We start from the raw sequence: 15874 nt of genomic DNA, 5'->3' as shown, positions 1-15874 counted from the left end.
AAGTGTCCATATTAAGAAAGGGGCACATAACACTCACAATCACATCACATGTTTCGAGGAATTGGTTTCCTTAAATAGCCTTCCATTATCCACTGTAGTAGATCTGCATTTAACTCTGAATCTCTACATCCTATGACTGTTTTAAACACCAATCTCTTATAATATCTCTCGAGGGATTTGTTAAATGCACTGTGGACACTACATCTGATTATACATGGATTGATATAGATCCCTGCTACAGAAATTTGATCTTTTTCCTATTTAAAAATAGTTTAAATATTTGTAGAATGTCTAATTGAAGTTCTAAAAAAAAAATCTTTAATCTTTTCACAACCTTCTAATTCCAAAATGCATAAATGATTATATGAATCCCTATTTCTCCTCCATGTATGTTGCAGAACAACACTTCGGAAGGTGACATTGGCATGGAAAGTGCTTCTGCATTCTTGCATTTGGATAAATCTTATACTAACACAAAAGAGGAACCCAACAACCTTCCTCAAACACTAAAAAATGGCAAAATACCACATGAAGTAGGCTTACTACAGGGTCAAAATAGAAGGAAAATCAATCAAATACAAGTTCAGACAAAATCCCTCAAACTAACAACCCTCAGACCATCTCAAAAAATGTTTCATCAAATTGTTCTACAGCATGAAATTTAAGCAAAATTCCAATTGTTGGGACCTAAACCTTGGTCATTGTTGCTATCATCTCATATCACCTAATCAAGGTGAGGGGCTGGAAAACATCCTCGCTATGAGCTCATATCCAACAAGAATGCATGCATGGTGCCAAGTGTTCTATTATTTGATTTGCATGTTATTTCATATTATACGTTTAATTCATTTAAAAAATACTCATAAAAAATAACGATTCAATATTTGTACATACACTCATATTTTCCATGCATTACACGTGTAACCCAAATATTATAGGAAGCTTGAAAGATAAGTACCTCCTCTGACGCTTTTTATTAATTTATTCGTTCGGTTATGTTTGATCCACCTTGACTTTGTTTTATACCTTCCTAACTTGATTTCCAAGCTTGACTGTGAGTAATATATAATATATTTCCTTGCAATTCATTCTCTTTATTCATCACTTTACTTTTTTACAGTTGTTTCAAAATCATACTAAGCTTCAGAAAATCGGCCTCAAGCAGAGGAAGGTAAATTAATGGTACAGACAAGAAACAAGTCCATATCCTTCAATGTTGAAATGAAGATCATACATAAGCCCCTTGATCAATCTACCATGGCATGGGTCACAACAATGGGCCCGATCACTTGCATCAGGAAGGAAACTTTGTTTTTGTTGCCTCTATGTAATTTGGATGGCATTGAAGTATCTTTCTTATGTTGCTTCGTATATGATGTTATAACTTGGGCATGTCATCAGGGACTACCGCTTATGCAGTTTCCATTGTTTTCAATGGAATTATAAAATATGTCTTCTCGAAGATGGTGGGAGGCCTACGATGAAACTAAGATTTTCTAAATTTTTGTAATATAAATATTTATTTTAAAAATGGTTATGGTACGAATACTAATAATTTAATTTCCTTAAAACAAATTTTGTTTGGCTAAGAGCTCATCACTCTTGGCAAGCCTAACACCTAGAGGCATTTGGCAGGACTACCAGCGAGTTATTCTAGGTGGATGTGATTTTCCTTGAACAAGGGTAATGAGTGAGCTTGCATTCGAGCTAAAAGATAGGGATGGTTATCCTCAAGGCTGGTTTGACAACTGAATTATGATAAATTTTCCCACCTTTGAAAAAAAAAATTATAATTATAATTAAATTAATGTATGAGATTTTTTATTTGTAAGATAAAAAATCCATCTCTATATATTAATATGATTACAAAGTTTCATTTTGAACTTTATTCAAATTCCTTGTATAATTAGTAACTTTTTTTGCTAAAGCAAGAGTTGTACCTTCATTATCATTAATTCGGAAAATAATTTACATAAAATACAACTGTCCACGTGGGCCCGTGGACCAAGTAAAAGCTACTCTCTAAAAACCAAGGGCATCGAGTTAAGGGTAAAAACCCCGATCCCTACCAACAGAACAACAAAACCCTCAAATGCCAGACAGTTCTATCTATTACTTCTTTTTTATTTGAACTTGTATGGCTTTAAAAATGAGAAATAAATACTATTAACAACAATTAATTAATATAAAATTAAACAAAGTGTTGATTATTTTAATACCTTATTTTTTATTAAATTGGAATTTGGAAACATCCTTAATTTTTTTTTGTAAGTTTGAGATTTTTATTTCCCATCTCATGATGTTTTGTTTTGTATAGAAACATGTCTTGCAACAATATTGTTTTATAAGTTTTTTTAAGGATAATGCGCATAATCTTAATCATTAGAATAAAATTTCCTATTCAATCTAAAATTTAACCATACTTATGTTTTAGTAATAGTAATTATACTTTCATACCCTAAGGGTGCAGATAAGTTGGAAGTAGATTGTATTATTAAATGTACTAGATTTTACAGTGGAGTTCCTGTGCAACCTATGAGAATTGAAAAAACAACCTAGAGTTTAGAAAAAAAAAAAAAAAACCATGAGAAGCCATCAAAGAAAGGATCGTGTATATGTCTAGAAGGTTCAATACGTTTTAACTTTTTCCTTGAGAGAAGCATGTCTGCTCGATACAAATTCTTTTTGTTGATGGGATTGGTGAGTTAGTTATGTGATGAACATTGTTGTCACTAGTTTTGTACTTTTATGAAGCCATTGTAGATCCTGACCATTCCTGTAGCAGACAGTAAGACAACTGAGAAAGCCAAGGAGATCTGCAGAACCTTAACTATGCAGAAACAACAGAGAAAGTCAAGGAGACATCAGCCGAACCTTGACTATGCATGTAAGGTCTTCGGGCATGAACGCGGGCGAATCGGCATGCACGACGGGCGCGCGGGCGGGCGCGGGCACACGGTGGGCACATGACACGACCGAGCTGCGGAAGAAATGCGAAAAAAGCAATGTGACGATACTTGGAGTGTTGTGACACTTAATGGGAAAATGTGTGGAGGCAAGGAGTTTATACCTTGGCTTGGAGAAGCTTTGCACGATGGCAAGGCCAACTACATGTGTGCACACTTGGGGGTGTATTACACCATGTTTAGGGGTCGGCTTGAGCGCCACCACCTATGGAGGCATGTGTATATATTAGCCAAGGTGCAGGTTCATTTGGAGGCAAGCAACTCGCACAAGGGAGCTCGCACTTCTAAGGAGGAGCAGAGGTAAAGTGCGCATTCCTCTTGTGGATGCGCATAACTCATGCGCAGTTCTAGTGCGCAGGTTGGGTTGTGGTAAAGGCCGGTTGTAGGGTGGATGAGGTGCGCCCAAGGGGCCGTTCTAAAGTGCAGATTGTGCCGGGTTTTGGTAGAGTGTCTCGGTGACTCGTGGGAGCACCCACTCTTGTGCAAGACGTGCACATACACTTTGTAAAGGCTGGTGGCCTATGTTGTAAAATATTCTAAGTATTGGCTTGGAGTCTGCCAAGCATTACTTGTATTGTATTATTGAAGAAAAACTGATTATAATATATTGTCGGGCAGACTTGTTCGGGAGTTGCCCCTCCCCTTTATACTTGTTGCAATTGTTGATGATCTTGTTATAATTGCTATGGATAATGAATGAGTATGGGCTTCATTAAGTATAAAGGATAATTGCATTTTACTTGGTTGCGAAACACAAACTAAGTAAGGACATGTGAATTAGGCGTAGTCCACGAAGGTTAGTATTGGTGAAAAGAAAGCGTTCGGTGGTGCCACACCTCGCTATAAGCAGTTGGAAGACTACCACAAGTGTAGGGGCATGACAAGTGGTATCAGAGCTCGGTCTAGAGTTGTTGAGCAGGGTTGCTCGTGACAGGTACTTGCAGGTGAAGGAAATCGTTTCACACAAGTGGAACAAGGGTTGGTTCTAATTGCAGGTGACTTGGTGAAGCTATTGAATGGTCGAAACTAGATTGCAAAGGAGAAAGAAGCTGTTAGAAATGGCAGTCGAATCTCAGGCTGGGTCTAGTCACGTTATGAAGGATACTACTATTGGGTTCATTGAAAAGGTGTTGGAAAAGATGGAGGATATGGAGACTTCTTGGGATAAGAAGATGGACTTGTTTGCTAAAGAACAAGAGGCCAACTTGAAGACAAAGGAAGAGCTCGATGAACTCCGAACACAACATGATGAACTCCGGACACAGTATGAGTACACTGATCTTATGTGTACACAACTCGAAGTAAGGGTCAAGAAGGTTGAAGAAGCAAGGGATCAGGGTCTTGCAGAGATCGTGAACTTGAAGAAAACTCTTGACGAAGCCAAGGATGAGATAGCGGTGTTGAAGAAGGCCATGAGGCATAACTCAGATGGAGGAGTGCCTCATGTAAAGGTCAAGGAACCAGAATCTTATGATGGCACAAGGAATGCAAAGACTCTTGGTAACTTTATATGGGACATGGAGCAATACTTGGAACGATTAGGTATATCTGATGATAAGACAAAGGTCAAGGTAGCTGCTCAGTTCTTAACAAAGGATGCTAAGATGTGGTGGTGAAGGGGGTTGGATCAGATTGCCAATGGTAGTGGTGATGACATCACTTCGTGGGATGACATGAAGAAGGCTTTGCAGACTCATTTTAGTCCTCAATATGAAACATGGGAAGCAAGGACGAAGATTAAGTACATAAAGCAGACCAGAAGCCTACAAGCGTATCAACGGGGGTTTGCAAGTGCAGCTCTGGAACATCCTGACATGGCGGAGAGGGACAAGGTGTTCAACTTCATTATTGGATTGAAGCCTTGGGCACACAATGAAGTGAAGAGGTAGAAGATTAGGACACTTGAGGAAGCTTTTGCTGCTGTTGACAGGTTGGTGGAGCATTATGATGAGACTTCTGATGATAAGAAGAAGAAGTCCGATAAACCGAAAGATAAGAAGAAGGAGATGCTTCGAAATTAGATGATAACTCGAAGACGAAGAAAGCCTTGAAGTGTTGGATATGTGCTGGACCACACACGGTGAAGAATTGTCCTTCTAAACCAAAGGTGGCTGCTATTGCACAATCTGATGTGAAGAATGAAAGTGCTTCTGTGGGGATGATGCAGATACTTGGTGCTTCTGCCACTACGGAGGTGGTCTCTAGGAGGGATCCTAAGAGGAACAGATTGGAGTATGTTCAGATGAAGGTTGGAGGTGCTGATGTACTCACTATGGTGGATAGTGGGGCTTCTCACAACTTCATGGGTGAAGATACTGCGAGAAGGATTGGGCTGAAATTTGTACCAGCAAAGGCACAAATGAAGACAGTGAATTCTCCTCCTATTGAGATTCTTGGTATAGCTGAGAGGGTGGACACTACACTTGGTGAATGGACCGGGAAGGTGGACTTCACTATAGTGCGGATTGATGACTATGAGGCTGTATTGGGGATGGAATTTATGAAACAATTTGATGCTATGATTGTTCCACATTTGAAGAAGCTCTACATTTATGATGGAAGGGAAGATGTACCCATTGGTGTGCCAACCATTGGTGTGACAAGGCCTGATTGTAAATTGGGAGTGATGCAAATGGAGGATAAGGAAAAGGTGAATAAGCGATTGTCTACTATTGAGGCAAAGCTTACCGAGCAGTCATTGGTCATTAGATCACTTTCAGATAGCATCTTGGATTTGTCAAGAAGGCTAGAGTTGGTGGAGGATGATGATGATGATGAGGAGGTATATGTGAGGCTAGATGTCCAGAAGGAATACCGAGTTGCCTATCTACAAAGGATGGAGATTGAGGATCTTGATAGATGGATTGAGTTGATTAGTGAGGGAGAGCCTTCAGGCTCTACTCCCTCTACATCTTCTTAGATGGATGAAGAAGATGGGGCTCATTGTTAGCTGCTCATGGCAGTGAGTCCCTTAGACATATGGAGCAGGTATGACTGGTGGTGCAGGGATGGCTTGGCATCAAGCATCATGGCATGTTGCAGATGGATGGAGTTTCCATGGACCTGACCATGGATTATGGAGATAGATTCTTGAGGAGTCAAGGATGTGGCAGATGTTTGAGGAACAACGGATGACGGCATGAGGATGTTCACTCTCACGATTTGAGCATGACAGTTGGATTAGCTACCCAACTAGTTCAGACATGGGGTCGCGAAGTGTGCAGAGATGTGTTAGCAGTTTGTTGGAGTATCATGACAGAGGTTCACATAGGGACACATGATGAGGTCGACAGGAGATGTTGCAGTAGAGATTGTGGCAGAGGAGTCAATGATCATGGATCGAGATGACATCTGATGGAGGACATACCGTAGAGGTGTATACCTTGGTATGGTTATCTTGGTGGCAGCTAGTCATTGAGGTGAGACATGATGGAGATGGAGTTCTACATATGTTGCAAGGATGTTTGCCTTATGTGGAGGAGTTGACATCATGGATGATGATGATTTTGGTGGATGGTATGTTGTCGAGGACGACAACGATTTTAGGTGGAGGAGAATGTAAGGTCTCCCGGCATGAACGCGGGCGAGTCGGCGTGCACGACGGGCGCGCGGGCGCACGACACGACGGAGCTGCGGAAGAAATGCGACAAAAGCAATGCGACGATACTTGGAGCGTTGTGACACTTAGTGGAAAAATGCGTGGAGGCAAGGAGTTTATACCTTGGCTTGGAGAAGCTTTGCACGATGGCAAGGCTGACTACATGTGCGCACACTTGGGGGCGTATTACACCATGTTTAGGGGTCGGCTTGAGGGCCACCACCTATGGAGGCATGTGTATATATTAGCCAAGGCGCAGGTTCATTTGGAGGCAAGCAACTCGCACAAAGGAGCTCGCACTTCTAAGGAGGAGTAGAGATAAAGTGGGCATTCCTCTTGTGGATGCGCATAACTCATGCGTAGTTCTAGTGCGCAGGTTGGGTTGTGGTAAAGGCCGGTTGTAGGGTGGACAAGGTGCGCCTAAGGGGCCGTTCTAAAGTGCAGATTGTGCTGGGTTTTGGTAGAGTGTCTCAGTGACTCATGGGAGCACCCACTCTTGTGCAAGACGTGCACATACACTTTGTAAAGGCTGGTGGCCTATGTTGTTATAATTGCTATGGATAATGAATGAGTATGGGCTTCATTAAGTATAAAGGATAATTGCATTTTACTTGGTTGCGAAACACAAACTAAGTAAGGACAAGTGAATTAGGCGTAGTACACAAAGGTTAGTATTGGTGAAAAGAAAGCGATCGGTGGTGCCGCACCTCGCTATAAGCGGTTGGAAGACTACCGCAAGTGTAGGGGCGTGACAATGCAGGCCTCCTAAAAATGCAGGAGCTGCCTTGTGGTAAAGTACACAAACCTTCATCTGCAGATGTGCTAATATGAAAAGGTGCAATTTGCAATCTCCAGTACTGCGAAATCCTTTAAAATAAGGGATTTATATTGTGATATAAAGTTTTATAATTTTAATTTAGTTATTATTTAGTTTACCGTAGGAATTTAATTTTAGGTAATATTTTTTATTATTTTTAATAATAATTGTAAAAGAGAAATATTTTTTTATTATTTTATTTAAATGGATTAATTTAAAAGATTATAATATAAATAAATTTGGGATAGTCGTTGTTCATGTGGTTTTGATAAGTTAATTCATGATATTTTAACAAAAATCAGTTTATAAATTAAAGATCTCCATAATTAATCAAGGATAAATCTTTTTTGTTAAAAATATGATTATATGTTTTTTAAAATAAATATATTTTTAACTTGTATATTAATTTATTTTAAATTATTTTAGAACATAATCTTGCATCAAGTGGAAAATTGCTTTGAAAGTTTTAATTATGTGTCACTATCATAGTAAATTTTTAAACTAATAACACGTTGATGAGGATTATGATGATTATTATTAACATTCACTAAGATCAATGTGGTCTATAAGATCTTAAGAAAATAAGATATTAATTGAGATTTTTTAATATTTTATTTTTATGATAAAAAAGAACGTAGAGAAGCTTTCCTAAATCAGTACAGTTTTGTTGCCTTAAAAAGTCAAGAATGTTGATAGTGTGAAAAATGTTATAGAAATGAGAAAAGATTGCAAATGTTTTGGAAATTAAAAGCCCCCTTAGTATCCCAAAAATGACAAACTCTTTAGGGCCAAAATATTTCGTAAATAAACTAATACCGAATTTTACTTAAACACTTATAATTCATAGAAATATAATCATTAATTTATTATTATTAATAATAAATTGGTGTCAAAATGCTCATTTGGTACTTAATTCTCAAAATAGAGTGACCTTAAAAGTCATGATTTTACATGATTTGTTTTATTGTCTATGTTCAGAGAGAATCTTTGGTCGCTTTGGTCAGATGATTTGTTTTATTGTTTATCTTTGCGTATGACTTTCATAATGGATTCTATTACAGCCACATTTTCATTTGGTGTGCGTTACTTTCAATGGCATTTTCAAATATGCCTTCTCGAAGATAGTGGGAGGCTTATGATCCAACTAAGATTTTTAAAAATTTTGTACATGAAAAAGTTACTAGAGACATATATATCTCTTTTTAATTTGAATTTGTGATACTTTAGAAAGATGAAATAAATACTTTTGAATTTAAGTATTAAGCAATTTTCCCACTGCATTATATTAGATACCATTTTTTTAAAATCTGAAATAAATACTATTGATAAGTTAAACAAAGAACTGATTATTTTAATATTTCAATGAGTGGGACAAATCCAAAACTTTTCCAAATACAAGCATGTCAACAACTACAATAGGATTTGCACGAGGCCAATTCTTAATAGGCATCTTAATAGTATCTAGCACCTAAGATCCAAGTGAAAGAATTGACACTTCTTACTATGATGCATGTGGAAGCTAGCATTAGAGCCCAAGAAATATTTGTTCATTTGGTCATTAGTCGAAGGTGGGTCTATCTAAAGATATAAGACTCCCTTACCTTGGACTCATTGAGTTCAAAATCTATGTGTTCCTCACCATAGGCAAGTTGAAACCTTAAAATGTCCTTTTTCATTTTGTCTCTTAGCCAAGTCTACATGGCTCTAAGCAAACTCCCTGTGTAGCCAATAGCCTCTCAACTTCCATTTCTTGGAAGGCTTCCTAATTAGGAGATTATCTTCCTTGGGTCTTAGAGTTTCAATATGCTTGGAGACTTGTTTGTGTTGATTTTTTTTTGTGTGTGGAAGAAATGCAATGAATTTTACTTTCTAGCCACTTAATGTGAGAGTGGATGATTGATAAAATTGAGATTAATATTCCAAGGTGATAAAATAGGGAGTTTTCATTAGCTAGAAAGAACAACATGCATTCCCACATCCTCACAATTAGTCATGTGCATTACTCCTCCCACTGATTCCCCAATGACTCAAAGTAGTACAAGCTTGAGAAGGTCCTTCAGAATAATACATGGCACATACCAGGAAGGTGGAAATTCTTACCTAATATTTCTTGGAAGATATATAAACTGGATAAAGAACATGAAAATCTTGGTCTATTAGATGTTAGCACCCAGGGCTTCTACTTCAACAACAAAGTGGTTAGGACCATAACTGGAAATTTTGCATGGAAAATGGAATCAGATGTCATATTATTTTTCCCATGAATATTTTTAGTACTAGGGCTACATTTATTTAATGGATAACACTTAGAGTTCAGGGTTCTCTTCTAAAGAGAATTACAAAATTTTGATTCTTGGCCAATCATAACTTTTCATATGAGTTGGACTCTATGACAATTTAATGTTGGATTGAATTTTAGCAGTAGAAATATCTAATGTTCTTAGATTACTTATGGCTCTCCTCGATCACTTATAAAGTTAGATAACAACTTCCTCTTAATTAAAGGACATTGTAAATGGAACGAACTATGAGGCCTAGATCAGATTGATTAGTTTGCATGGGATGATATTTCCAGGAATCTGATACATAGTAAGAAGTAGAAGACTAATTACCTAGAAATAATCAAAATGATTGACACTCATGACAAAGTTAAGGTAGACATCATACACTTTGAGTAAGTTTGGAGAAACAGACTTTGAAGTGTGGCATGATGATGAATTTATCTTATAATTTAACTCTCATATGCCATATTGTCATTCGAAGCCCAGACGAAGTGGTATAATTACAACATTTAATTCCATATGGTTAGTTATAATCAATGTTTCCCTCTCATATGATATACTGTCATTCGAACCCCAAGCGCATTAGTATCATTATAACATTTAATTCTAGATGGTCAGTTATAATCAATGTTGCAAAGATCGACATCAGGATAAAATCAGCAAGGCTCCAAAAAACCAGAAAATCATAAAAATACAAAATATCTGTAAAAATCAACAAACATCAGCAAAATTAAGATTCCACCAAAATATCGGTAAAAATGGCAAACATAAGCAAGGCTACAAAATCGTGTTTTCACAAATTTTTCATGATAAAATTGAGATGTTTATGACACTTGTTATAATGATGAATGCTCATGGTTGCAAAAAAAAGCCTAAATACTATCTTCTCGACACTAAATATTTTAATCTTAAAATACTTCGATGATGAGAACCAATTCCAGGAGTATCTGGAAGGTATAGACTTCCTAGAATTGGTATCGGCAATGGGTTCTCTGTGCATTGTGGAGAGGAGAGAATTTAAAGCACATAATTTGGAACAATGAATTTTTGATAAAGTTTGTGGTCTCATATCAGTTGGTGGTTTTCACAATGTCTTCTCTAGCTATTTTCATTGGAGAGAAGCTAATTGCAGCAACTCTCAGTTGCATAGGAAGCTAACTTGGTTGTTCTAGTCTTTTCTTAAATGCACTACTCTCTTATATGGAAAGTAAGTTGTGATGTGACTTTTGATAATCCAAAAAGCTCCTTAACATGAATTTTAGTTGTTTTGGCAAAAAGAATCCGAGGTCATTTTTTGAGAAGGTAACAATATTTGTGAAAGACAAAGTACCAAGGAGTACAGAAAACATACAAAATCTTTGAGATTGTGTCTTATAGGACATGGGCCAAACTGATATTAAGACCATTTTTAGGGTTGCCTCACTATGGAATAATATTAAACAAATGTTATCTGATAGACGTTTGGCAACAAACATATATATTTATGATCAATGCAGTCAACTAAATTATCTAATGCTTATCCATACAAAACATGGAGAAATTAATAACAAACTCAATCCTACCTCCATCTTCCAAGTGATCATATGTCCACAAAGTGAGATTATCCCTCAAGAGTTGCATGATTAAAGTGTTATCTTTGAATGACCCTTCAATCAAGGTGTCATGTTATGGAATAGCTTCATTAAAAGCTTGCTAGGCCAGATGAGAAGCCTTAGAACACACATAATATATGTGAAAAAAGGTCATAGAAAATTTGGCATATACTCCTAAAAATTTCTAAATGCACTGGGCTACCTAAGCCTACTTTTCATATCTGTGAAAAAAGGGAAACATGCATACCTTTCAAGTGAATTTAATATTTTATAGTAGAAAAGAGAGAAGTTCAAGGCCAATCCAAGCCTGATTAGATGAATTGGCGATAAATTTGACTCTGCAATACTTGAAGTTGTCTGCAGTAATGCATTGTAAATTGTAATAAATGACTACTCTGCCCAAACTCTTTGGACCCAAGTACTTTAATCGAAAGTACCATCAATATTATAGCAAGGAAACTAAAGACTTCTTAACAAGGACAACTACACTAGTTTTCACTCAATAGCCTAATGCATAGATACAAACAAAAATTGAAGTAAAGTAGTTAAATTGTAAATAAACTAATAGAGTGAATGGAAATTAAAGCCTTGTAGAAAGTTATCGGAATAGTTCCTCAAGGGCAGCTTCTCCTCAACCAACACTAATATTCTTGACTACAGGGAAGTTTCTCCCTATACAGCACCATAGGTGAACCTTGGCACCACTGATTGTCTATGTGTTTCCTATTTATTATTTAATCCATTGCGACAACAAAAAAAATAGAGAGGTTGCTCAATTTGGTAGCCACAACCACCAAAAACTTCTTTCTCTAACTTCAAGAAATACCTTTCAAATGTACTGACTATTACTTTCAATTTGAATTCCATATTAAATAAAAATTCAATTTCCAATCTATTCATTTCCAATGTTCTTATGCCCCCAAATTTTTCATAATAGGCATTGTCAAATAATCTACAAGTTCAACAGAAAAAAAGGATATAAAGAAGCAACAAGAACAAAATAGAATGGATAATTTATCTCATAACAAAGATCATTTTTTCACTTTCGTTGAAGGGCAGAAACTTGAGTAAATTACATAAAATGATTAATTAAACAGTAAAAGGAAATGAAATGTAAATGAGATATAAGATCCTACAAAGTAAATGTTAAAAAGTTGAAATAATTATGAGCATTCAATGCAGCAAAAGGATATAAATTATTTGTGATTACATCCCAAACAACATTTAATTTAAACCCACACTTATGCATCATCAACCAACTTTGTTGCAACCATTACACTTGTGACCAAAAGAAGGTTAACATTCAAGGAGGTGGTAGGAACATCTAGTTGTTGATGGATGAATATATCAATGTACACATAACAAAGAGTAATCATGATGGGTTGTAGTTTGAGTACTTGAAAATTCTACCAATGTAACTTTGAATGCTTAAGTTGGGTGCTCGTAGGACAAGAAAAACTATTATTTTTTCTTGCTTCTTAGTAGCCTCCAGTAACTTTTCATTACTTTGTACAACTCTATCTAGAAGAGAGGCAAAAATAGAAAACACATGGGGACTTTCACATAATCCTACTTTAGACTCACTCGGGTCCAATGTTGAATATAAAAATGCATTGGAACCTTCCTCAACCATGTGAACTTAAGAATCCATGTAAATAAGATGCACGTTCGAGAACCCTGTATTCCATGCCACACCTTCACAGTAGGAAAAACATTGATATAACTACCATTATATATAACTACAAAGTAGCAAACTTACCATATTAATTTGCTTGATACTTTTTAGACACTTGTAATAAAAGTAACCAATAAGTACCACCAGACCTTATCCAAGCATTCTCTGTAACATATCCAAATTTAATTCAAACTAGTGGACAATTCTAGTAATAGAAGTTAACTTTACGAGGCCAAGCATGAAAGGTAATACTCTAGGAGAAGTAAGTTAAAATTTTACATGATACCCTTGAAGAAAACAATGTATTACATGTGTTCAAAATTAATCAGTAATCTGATATGAGTACTTGATGAAATCTAGGATAATCTTCATTAACAACTAACACAATTTAAGCTTATCTCCTACATTATTGCAGTCAGGAAAATTACAACATATGGACCACTTAAAACAACAAGTGAAGTTAAATGAGCTAAGTCTTGCTAACATGCTAAAATAATTCTCAGGAAGGACAAAAAGACTGGATTTAATCGATTCTATATGCTATATTCTAAGTTTTGTCTATGCACCTTTAAGGAAACCTATGAGAGTGACTTTATTTTCTATTTGATATAACCCTCAAGGAATAGTGAAACATGAAATTCAAAAATAAAAAACAAGAAATACACTGCAACACCATTTAAGCTAGATTAATCAAACCAATAAATCATTGGAAGAAACTAACAAAGAGCGAACCCATTAACCATTATATTTACCTGGTTATAATATAATATTCAAGAAGAACAATTGTGTTAGATTCAGTTTTTAAATATCTAATAAAAGCATAATCAAAACCAATGAAAACCATTGCATTCCAACTACCGCCATTCACGGAGGACTGGTAGAGCTTCAAGAAAATTAAAAGACCATTGTCACATGCTTCTTACCCATATATCAATTTTATTTAGAAAGTAAAAAAATCCGACCTATCACTTTTCACATGTTTCATAGAATCTCCCCATGATTTGATCAATAAAAAGGTCTCCAATAGTGAGCATGAAATTCACACTCTTCTAGTGATGTCAATTCTTCTAATTATGGTGCATCAAGTGAATTAAAAGAGTATTGTTGCATGATTGTTAACCCATATATCAACTTTTTTTTATAAGGGGAACACAATCCCACTTATCAATTTTCACATTTTGCATAGAAATTCCTAATGGTACTTCAATAGTTAGTATGCAGTTCACAGTCTCTGGTATAAATACAATATGGTGAAAAAATTAAAGTTAAACCAACTTTCCATTGGCAAAGAAATTAATGACTACCCAATTATAATCAAGCTAACAAAAGAAATTACTAGGACCTAAATCATTCCTTCCACTAGAAATCCTTAAAACAAAATGGCCTTAGTGGAGAAATAGATAATTCCCTGGATCTACAATTTCAGTTCAAATTCTCAGAAAGCCACCATAAAAATAAACTTCACCACATGATGTACCCTTTTGAAAACAAAATCCTCTTGCCAAGTAGATCACTGATAAATTTAAACATTTCCTTATCTTTCAGTTATACTATTGAACCCTTCAATAGTTAAAATTTATAATACATCAAATTTTAAGTTCAGATTTCTACCTGGTAAACTTTCAAGGATTAGTCGGTGGCCTCTTTTCTTTCATTTCATGTTTTGAATTCAACGAGATAATGGTAGTACTATCCTTCCTATGTAAAAACAAAAACCCAACATCCATAACCTCAAAAATAAGAAAACCCAAAAGCTTAATATCCATGTCGAACAAAGATTTCACAGGTCAATATAAGAAAAAGTACACTTTATAGTAAAAAATAGTGGATTCCCCAAAATTAGAGGAAGGAATGAGGTGTTCTTCAATGATGGTCATAATATCATGGAAAATATCATAATACTTTTCTCCAACTTTATGTCTATACTCTTTGATACACTTCACATTGTGATCATTTCCCTTCGCTTCCTCCTCCTACTCAATGGAAAACATTATTCTCCACGATGCTTACCAAGCCTCAATCACATTTTTATACTAAACAAAGACTAAATTCCTTTCTTCTATAGTTAACTCCACATCCATCTTCACCAGCCTCTTTATGACTTCAACAATTTCTACACAAAGTCAACAATATGCACATACATAACATCAAAGATCTATCCTGATGTTGCAACTTCATTTTGCCTCTTATAGGGGTTTTTCCAAGGGATACCTAGAACTAAATAGAAATCACAGAAAATAGCGAAAAAAGGGGCTTTTTATCATTGTAGATATATTAACAGAAGACATTTTTGGTAAATTGTTTCATGTTATTATTTTTGAAGAAATGTTTCATGTTAAAAGATACTACATTTTTCCAAAAGAATATGAAGTTTTTTTTCCAAGTTTAAGCAAGTCGTTTGTAGAGTTCAAGCCTAACTCCAAGGACCCACTTTCCCATTATGACCGGAGATGTTTCCCCAATGATTTTTTACTTGTGATAAATCACCAGGGAACATCAATTCAACTTTACGTGACTTTAAGATAAGATAGGCCCTGAACTTGAAACTAGAACCCATTAGTTTACAAACAAGTGAATGTTTCCTACATTTTCCTAATAGAATAGAGGTTCCATGTGCTCCCTCTTAGAAAAATAGAGGTTGCATGAGGTTGAAAATATTGGTTGCAGAAGGTTACAAACAAAGGTCGTGAATAGAGATTGCAGAAGTTTGCGAACATTGGTTTCAAAGGTTTCGAACGGGGATTTTGCTCTCTCCCATGGGCCCCAATACTCTGCCTATTTTTGGCCTCTCGCTTTGCCAATATTTGATATAAAAATTATCTTATAATATATATATTTTTATATAACATATAAAACTCATCTTATCCCTTATTATATAGTCAATATATTGTTTTAGGCTTTTTTTTATTTTTTATACCCCAATAAGAATGCACATGATATGGTA

At 35.8% G+C, this 15874-nt stretch overlaps 1 pseudogene; it reads right to left on the bottom strand.

The window, feature by feature from the left end:
- Positions 1-10225: 10225 nt before the first annotated feature.
- On the bottom strand, positions 10226-15487 carry LOC149235670 (14-3-3 protein 7-like; annotated as a pseudogene).
- Positions 15488-15874: the final 387 nt, after the last annotated feature.

Source organism: Pinus tabuliformis, chromosome 8 (genome assembly GCF_031772625.1).
Source record: "Pinus tabuliformis cultivar Carrire ecotype Pingquan chromosome 8, CPIR1, whole genome shotgun sequence".
NCBI classification, from domain to species: Eukaryota; Viridiplantae; Streptophyta; class Pinopsida; order Pinales; family Pinaceae; genus Pinus; species Pinus tabuliformis.
Note: the sequence above shows the minus strand (reverse complement) of the source record. Positions and strands in the feature narration are given on the sequence as shown.